This window comes from Mustelus asterias, chromosome 4 (assembly GCF_964213995.1).
Source record: "Mustelus asterias chromosome 4, sMusAst1.hap1.1, whole genome shotgun sequence".
Classification (NCBI taxonomy): domain Eukaryota; kingdom Metazoa; phylum Chordata; class Chondrichthyes; order Carcharhiniformes; family Triakidae; genus Mustelus; species Mustelus asterias.
Window position 1 is genome coordinate 113,664,302 of NC_135804.1, and position 8,290 is coordinate 113,672,591.

Sequence of the window (8,290 nt, forward strand, 5' to 3'; positions counted from 1 at the left end):
TCTGTGTGCCCTGTTTGTGAGAATTTCTCCACTCCACCTGACGAAGGGGCAGCGCTCCGAAAGCTAGTGGCATTTGCTACCAAATAAACCTGTTGGACTTTAACCTGGTGTTATTAAATTTCTTACTGTGTTTACCCCAGTCCAACGCCGGCATCTCCACATTGTAGCCTAGCCAGCCAGAGTTATATTAAAAGAAATCGGTGCTGTTTCAAAATCACAGATGCCCTACGCATACAGTCACATATGTAGTTGAGCAAATGAGGTTAACAAATATGCCAAGTGGCAGTATCAAGCTGAAAGAGAATGCTTACATAATTACAAGGGAAAGTGGAAATCCAGAATGCTGGGAGAGCTGTAAAAAACAACCAAGGAAAGAAATAAAGTAACGTGAGGAGCAAAAAGGAATATGAAAGAAAAATGTAATACTGAGGCTAATTGCAAATTATTTTATAAATACGTTAAGAGAAAAGGAAAGCAAATGGGGAATGAGAGCCCATTAATAGGATGCAAGCAAGATAGGAATAGATAATAAGGAAAGACTAAATTTGTTAAATAAGTATTTTAAATCATTTGATAGTGGGGAAAAGGGACATAATGCCAGTGGTACAAGAGAACTTAGCATTAAATCTAAGAGAGGAACTTTGTAAATTTAGCTTGAGTTTGAGAAAAAAGTAATGAAAAACATAATCAGACTTAATTAATTTTCCTAAAATAATAATTTTTCCAAACATAATCCAGCATATATTTGGAACATTTATTAACCCTTTCACTTCTGTTATATCAATTTTATTTTACAGCATATAAAACGACTAGTTTTGTTCTCTTTTGCGGAAAGGAAGATAAAACTTAAATCATATTCGTTTCCCAACAGTGTGTCATATTGCAACATTTTGGCTTTTTTTTTTGGCATATTAATTAAATAATTAAATCATTGTATACTGAATAAAGTCATAAATTATACCACAAATAATTCAATATTTAGGAAACAAAAAGGTGGCCAATAATATTTACAAATATATAGTTTACATACACTATAGTCATAGAATCCCTATAGTTCAGAAGGAGGCTATTCGACCCATCAGGTCAACACCGGCTCTCTGACAGAGCATCTTAACCAGGCGAATTCCTGCCCTTCCCCATAACTCTATGCATTTACCCCACTAGTCCCCCTAACCTATACATCTTTGGACACTAAGGGGCAATTTAACATGGCCAATCCACCTAACCTGCACATCTTTGCAGTGTGAGAGGAAACTGGCGTACCCGGGGGAAACCCATGCCGACATGGGGAGAACATGCAAATACCACACAGACAGTCACCTGAGGCCGGAATTGAACTTGGGTCCTTGGTGCTGTGAGACAACAGTGCTAACCATTGTGCACGCATAGTTGCAGAAACCGCGGGCAGAATTTTACGACCTCATCACGTCCATTTTGCGGCAGGAAAAAGTCATAAAATCGGGCATGATGTGACTAGCGGAATGGTGCCCATTTTTGTGCCCATTCCTCGCCTGCGGCAGGTGTGAGTCCTCGCCTGCAGCAGGCCCCCGCGTGTCAGAGGCCTCGGATATTCCTTCCTCCACCTGATGTAAATCAGCGGATGTGTCGTGTGCACCAGAGAGTGACCTAGGTGCCTCACCACTAATTTGACCCACAGATGTGAGAGTCTCTGGGATGGTGAATTACAAGGTGGAAGCTGATGCAAAACTGATGCCGGCCACGAAGCTCCCTTCATCCCGCTTTCTCTGAGCAGTCTTCCGAGCTGTCAGGGGCAGGATGGGTGGGAGCAGCAGTGGGGGCCAAATGGCCCCGACATGTCGGGGTCCCTTCCTGCAACACCTGACATAAAGTTAAGTGCAAGGGAGGGAGAGGAATCTGGGCTGCATGCAACGTACTTGAGATATCTCCGAGTGGAGGATTGGCAGGTGCTCACTTCTCTGCCCCAGCCCGACCATACTGTCACTAATGGTCCGCATCCCATTCTCTCCCGCAAGCTCCAGTACCTGCTCCTCAAAGAGGGTGAGGACCCGAATGTAGGGCACACCACCCTTGTTTTTGCCCTCTCCCAGCGATTATAGGCATTCTTCTCCTGTGGGTACAGAAGGACCATAAATAAGACCATAAAACATAGGAGCAGAATTAGGCCACTCAGCCCATCGAGTCTGCTCCGCCATTCAATCATGGCTGATATTTTTCTCATCCTCATTCTCCTGCCTTTTCCCCATAACCCCTGACCCACTTATTAATCAAGAACTTTTCTATCTCTGTCTTAAAGACACTCAATAACCTGGCCTCCACAGCCTTCTGCGGCAAAGAGTTCCACAGATTCACCACTCTCTGGCTGAAGAAATTCCTCCTCATCTCTGTTTAAAAGGATCATCCCATCAGCCTGAGGTTGTGCCCTCTGGTTCTAGTTTTTCCTACTAGTGGAAACATCCTCTCCATGTCCACTCTATCCAGGCCTCGCAGTATCCTGTAAGTTTCAATAAGATTCCCCCTCATCCTTCTAAACTCCAATGAGTACAGACCCAGACTCCTCAACCATTTCTCATTCAACAAGCTCTTCATTCCAGGGATCATTCTTGTGAAACTCCTCTGGACTGTTTCTAAGGCCAGCACAGCCTTCCTTAGATATGGGGCCCAAACTGCTCACAATACTCCAAATGAGGTCTGACCAGAGCCTTATACAGCCTCAGAAGTACATCCCTGCTCTTGTATTCTAGCCCTCTCAAAATAAATGCTAACATGCAATTTGTCTTCCTAACTGCCGACTGAACCTGCACGTTAACCTTAAGAGAATCTTGAACAATGACTCCCAAGTCCCTTTGTATTTTTGATTTCCTAAGCATTTTCCAATTTAGAAAATAGTCTGTGCCGCCATTCCTCCTTCCAAAGTGCAGAACCTCACACTTTTCCACATTGTATTCCATCTGCCACTTCGTTGCCCACTCTCCTAACCTATCCAAGTCCTTCTGCAGCCCTACTGCTTCCTCAATACTACCTGTCCCTCTACATATCTTTGTATCATGTAAAATCTGATAGCATGAGTCCTGGACTGTATCAGGGGGTGGCCTTCAGAGGGCAAGGATTGTGATACTCTTGGGCGGGAGGAGAGAGGGGCTTGGGGGTCAGAGGCTGGAAGCATGCAGGGTGCTGGGTGTGGGAGGATCTGGGGATCGTTTAGGAGGAAGATGCTAAATGAGGTTAAAAACTCACCCTTGCTGCCCAGAGTTGGTCATTCAGTTTTTTGCGGCACTGCTTCCCGGTGCTCATGGCCAGTGCCCGGGCACTAACACATGCTGCCACCGTCTCATAGGCTGCATTTGCCTCCCTTCCCCGGGACAGCATCCTGCCGGGGGGAAGAGGGTGTCTCGCTTTGCTTCCACTGCCTCCAGCAACCTGGTCAGATCAGCATCAGAAAAATGGGGAGCTGTCTTCCTGGAGACCATTTCTTCCTGCACTGCCTGCCTACCTGTCCATCCTTGGGGTTTTTAAGGAAGTGTTAGGGCAGTTTGGGTGAGTCACGCGCCCAGTAGAGCATTCCAGCAAGTTTAATGACGTTTGCCCTCTTACCATGGAGAGGAAGCCAAGTCATCACTTGCAGGTGTGCTGATGGAGGGGGCGGGGGGTGGATTTGTGCCTCTGTGATGATTGGGTGCAGGGGAGAGAGAGGGTTATGTCAGTCAGCCATCAGGGTCAGGGAGGGTGTTAAGGGGGCCATGTGCAAAGGGTCGGGGGGTGTCTGCACTGTCTGTGGGGGGAGGGGGAGGCTGGATCTGGCCCGGGGGTGTTCTGTCAGGACAGCTGCTTTTTTTTACCTTTTTCTGCACATGCGCAGTTTGTGGCTCCAATCTAAGCTGCTGCTGTCTGGCGATTTAAGCCCTGCTCACTGCCTCTCGTGGCTAGAAACGATCTAGCCCATTTTTTCAAAGACTGAGTGCATAAGACTCGGCGTGAAAACCTGTCCGAAAAACGGATTAGGAACTCTCCCATTTTCACACTAGATGGGCACTGAGAAACAATCTCATAAAATTCTGCCCAAGTCTGGTTAATTAAGTTTCTAGTCAATGGTGATGCCCTAGGATGCTAATACTAGGAAATTCAGCCATGATAATCATATGGAATATCAAGGGGAAGTAGTTTGACTTTCTTACTGAGATGGTTATTAACTGTGTGGCACAAATGTTACTTGTCATCTATCAGCTGAAGCTTGAACGTTATGCAGGTCATTTTGAATGTGACCATGAATTGCTTGAATATCTGAGGGGTTGTCTTGTTTGTACTTCAAGACGAAAGCAACAATGTTCATCATCTGGGATTTACTGTAGTGTTCCTGTGAGTACGCAGTTAACTGCTAAGGCCAATCAGTGCCTTGGAGGATATCACAGGTGATTGAGTTTTGAACAAGTTGCTGGGATTTCCTCTCCTTGTGTTTTCCCTCTGCCTCAGATGTGTGATTCTTTTGAAGATGACATCACCCATTTTTATTTGGCTGTGCCAGGTGCAGCAATTCTGGGCGAGTTTATCCCAGGACTTGATGTCAAGATCAAAACTCCTCAGTGAAGCCTACAGAACGTCCTTGTAGCTCTTTCTTTGGTCACCATGAGAACACAACCCAGGCTCAAGTTCTCCATTGGAAATTTGCTTTGATAAGTAACAATACCAGCACAATTCATTTGTGACTGATCAGTAGATTGATTCCAAAGATTAGGGGTTTGTTTTATGAAGAGAGATTGGGCAGTTTAGGCTATAATCCCTGTAGTTTAGAAGGATGAAAGGTGATCTAACTGAAGTGTACAAGATGATAGGGGGGATTGACAAAGTGGTCGTAGAGGGGATGTTTTCTCTTGTAGGGCAATCTGGAACAAGAAATTATAGTTTTAGGATAGAGGTGGCAGATTCAAAACAAAGTTGAAGAGAAATTACTTCTCTCAAAGGGTCATGTGTCAGTGGAATTCACTATGACCAGAACATGATGGATGCGGGACATTGAGTGAACTTAAGGAAGAGTTGGATAGATGTTTAATCAGTAATGGCTTGAGGTGCTGTGGTGAACGGGTGGTAAAGTGGAGTTGAGGCCGAGATGAGACTGGCTATAATCATATTAACTGGCGGAGCAGGCTCAAGAGGCTAAATTGTCTACTCCACTAGTAGTTCTTTTGATTCTTATGACTGTCTCAATATGGCATGGATGCTTAACATGCCAACTCGGGTGAGAACTTCAGTGTCTGGTATTTTGTCCTGTCTTCTGACTTTCAGAAGCTTCCAAAGGCAGCTCAAGTGAAAGTGGTTGGGTTTCTTGGCATGACACTGGTACACAGTCCATGTCTTGCATGCTGAGAGTAGAGTGGGCAAGGCTCTTGCTCTATAGACTTTGTTTGGAACCCATACTTACTCCTCTTCCTTTACAGACTGATGTTTGAGGCTGTAATGTCCTAACTATGTTCAGGGTTGGGGTTTTAACAGAAAAATAAAGTTTAAATGCCATTATCGGGCTCGGCCTGATCGCATCTCCCACCCTGCCAGGAGTATTTCACTTCAGTAGGGTTTAGAGTAGCTCCCCACATGCGGGGAACTTGCGGGAGACCCCAGGGGGTTGGGCAGTGGGAGGGTGGTGCCCCCTGGGCATGGGCACCTTGGGAGTGCCAGCCTGTGCTCCCAGCACCGCCCAAGGGACAAAGTGCCCATGCCCAGGGGGCACCTTGGCACTGCCCAGTGGGCATTGGGCAGTGCCAAGAGGGTAGGGCCGATTGTGGGCAGGGCCTAGAGGGCAATTGGTGGGGGTGGGGGTCCCACTGCCACTCTGCATGGGGATCGATCTGGGCTGGAGGGAGGGCTGGAGGGGCTGCTCTGCCGGCGGATGGTCTGCCTCCCGTCAGAAGTTGGTCTGCTCCAGAACTCTGCGTATGCGCAGTGGCCCTGATCTTTCAGTCTCCTTGTTTGCTGCCCAGCTTGATCACTGGCCAGCCTGGGACCCCCACAGTGCTGCCCCTCCCAACACCACCATGACCCGATCGCGGCCCCCACGACAATTCCTGAGCCAGTCCCGACCCACCCCCCTATCCCGGAGCGCCCTGATTTCCAGTCCCCCTCCCCTAGCAGTGGCGATACCCCCCACTACAGCAGAACCCCCCCCCCCGCTGACCCCGCTCAGCATTCAGATCTGCAAAACAATCGATGATTCTTGCACTGCTTTTCAGGGGGACTTTAGGGAAACTTCCAGACACTCAATTTCAGTATCTCGAGCTACTTAGAGCAGCCTATATTCACTTTCAGCTGTGCACTGGCTCTGGACAGTAGAGAGCTGTGCTCTTCGTTACACAAGCAGTTGATCCTTCTTTTTCACCAAAACCAAAGCCAATCTTTAAACACAGTTTTTCAGACATGGATTTTCAAAGCCAAAACCTCAATTTTTTTGCACAATCCACTAGGGTCAGGAGGTTTCCAGCTTTGTTAGAACTGCTTAATTATCTTTTTTTGTAAAAGAATGTTCTTTCCAGGAATAGCAATCAGAGTGCTTGCATTAACACTTGCAGTGACAGTGCCTTTTAAAACACAAATCCTTTCAGAATATTCTTAGTCCTTGTAGTTGTTTTGTGATTGAAATGTTCATGACAATACTAATTTCCACCTCATTGGCAAATGTCTCAGTGAAAGGTGGCTCGTTCCCAATGCAGGTTAATGTTCAGTGAAATGATTGGAAAGTGTTGTCACTTGAAATTGGGTGTGGCTGAAAAGAGAGACATACTGCTGAAGTTTTTCATCTTGCACTCATTAGGACAAGCCCAAGAATGCCAAATTGCAAACAATCACGACAACTTATACTACAGGAGACAAGGGTGCTGATCGATGGCAAGTACACAATGACTGGCGAAGGTGTTGGGCTAGGGCCACGGTCCAATGAATTTACCTGATGGTCTCCCCATGTAGCATTGGGTACTTCAGAAATCAGCAAAGTGCTTGTGGATGTGGGAAATGACTCATAATTGAACATTTAAGTGGCCACTTAATTGACAGCATACCAGCATGATGGGCCTGGGTTGGCCGTGCCAGCGAGTGAATTGTCCAAGCAGGAGAATGATGATGACTTGTCATGAGGCACACTGTGATGCAGCCCCAATGCTACTGAAGTCTGACTCCTGCCTGTCCTTTGACTGCACACAGACATCCGGGCCCATGTCCGAGTGAGGGGCGGGGGTCTTGGCTGGAAGCAACATAGACTTCATGCAGTGTGCAGAGCTGTGTTAACACCTGCTGAACTCCCTTGATCAGGGAAACAGCTGCCAGGTGCTTGTAACTATTGGTGGGGCCTGGGACGGGATGTCCGTGGTAAACCACTGAGCCTTCCCAGCTGAAAGGTGGCAGGGTGGAGGGTGCAATGTTAGTAACATTAGGAGGATTTGACCTTGAATGCTAGAATCCCCCAGAGGTCTTTCAGCGGGCAGAAAGAATGCTGACCACATGACCTCGGCCCAGCGGTGACACACAACCAAAGGATCCCCAGCCCAGTCCAAGCACCCCCTCAAAGCCCCTGCACCCATCGGGGCACCCCACCCTACCCCGCACCACACCACACCATGGCATGTCAGCACCTGCACCTGCCCTCTTGCACCCGTGAGGTATGGGACATCAGCGGTACTCATCCCCTTGGTCTCCCTCACAACTGCTGCACTGGAACTACACTTTATAGAAGCAGTAATTCACACCCGTGTGATGTCACGCCGGAGCGGTGGGTGCATTCCGGGAGCGGGGGTGTGCCGAATTCATTAATGAGATTGAAGCGCAGTCAAGCTCATGCTAATCAGCCTTGCACCCTTTCAGGGTGAGAATGGACACAAACTGGTTAAGGGGTCGGGAGAATTGCAAACTGTTTGGCGCTGGGCGTGAAACGGATTGTTAGGCTCACGCGCTATTTTCCAGGATTGGTGCAATCTACTAACGGTGCAGTGAAGTCGGGGAATCACCCTCCGAGGTTGTGTAACTTGTGTTAAACTTTGATCGAGCACCGCCAGGTTATGCAGGGGGCTGCTGGCATTCTCTGAGGTTGATTTTAACACATCCTTCCTAACGAATCCTGGTTTCCCTTCCACGCTTCCCTCCAGATGTTTAATATGGAACAATGTGGTCTAAACATCCGTGGAAGTGGGCGATGCTGAGAAATCTCTGCAGTGAGGTCTGGGGGAATGTGTTGTGAGTGCCGATTTAAAAATAGGACGTTGTATAGAAATGTAATGAGCTAAGCAATCACTTTGGTCTAGAATGAGCAAGAATACTCCCTGACGTTTAATGT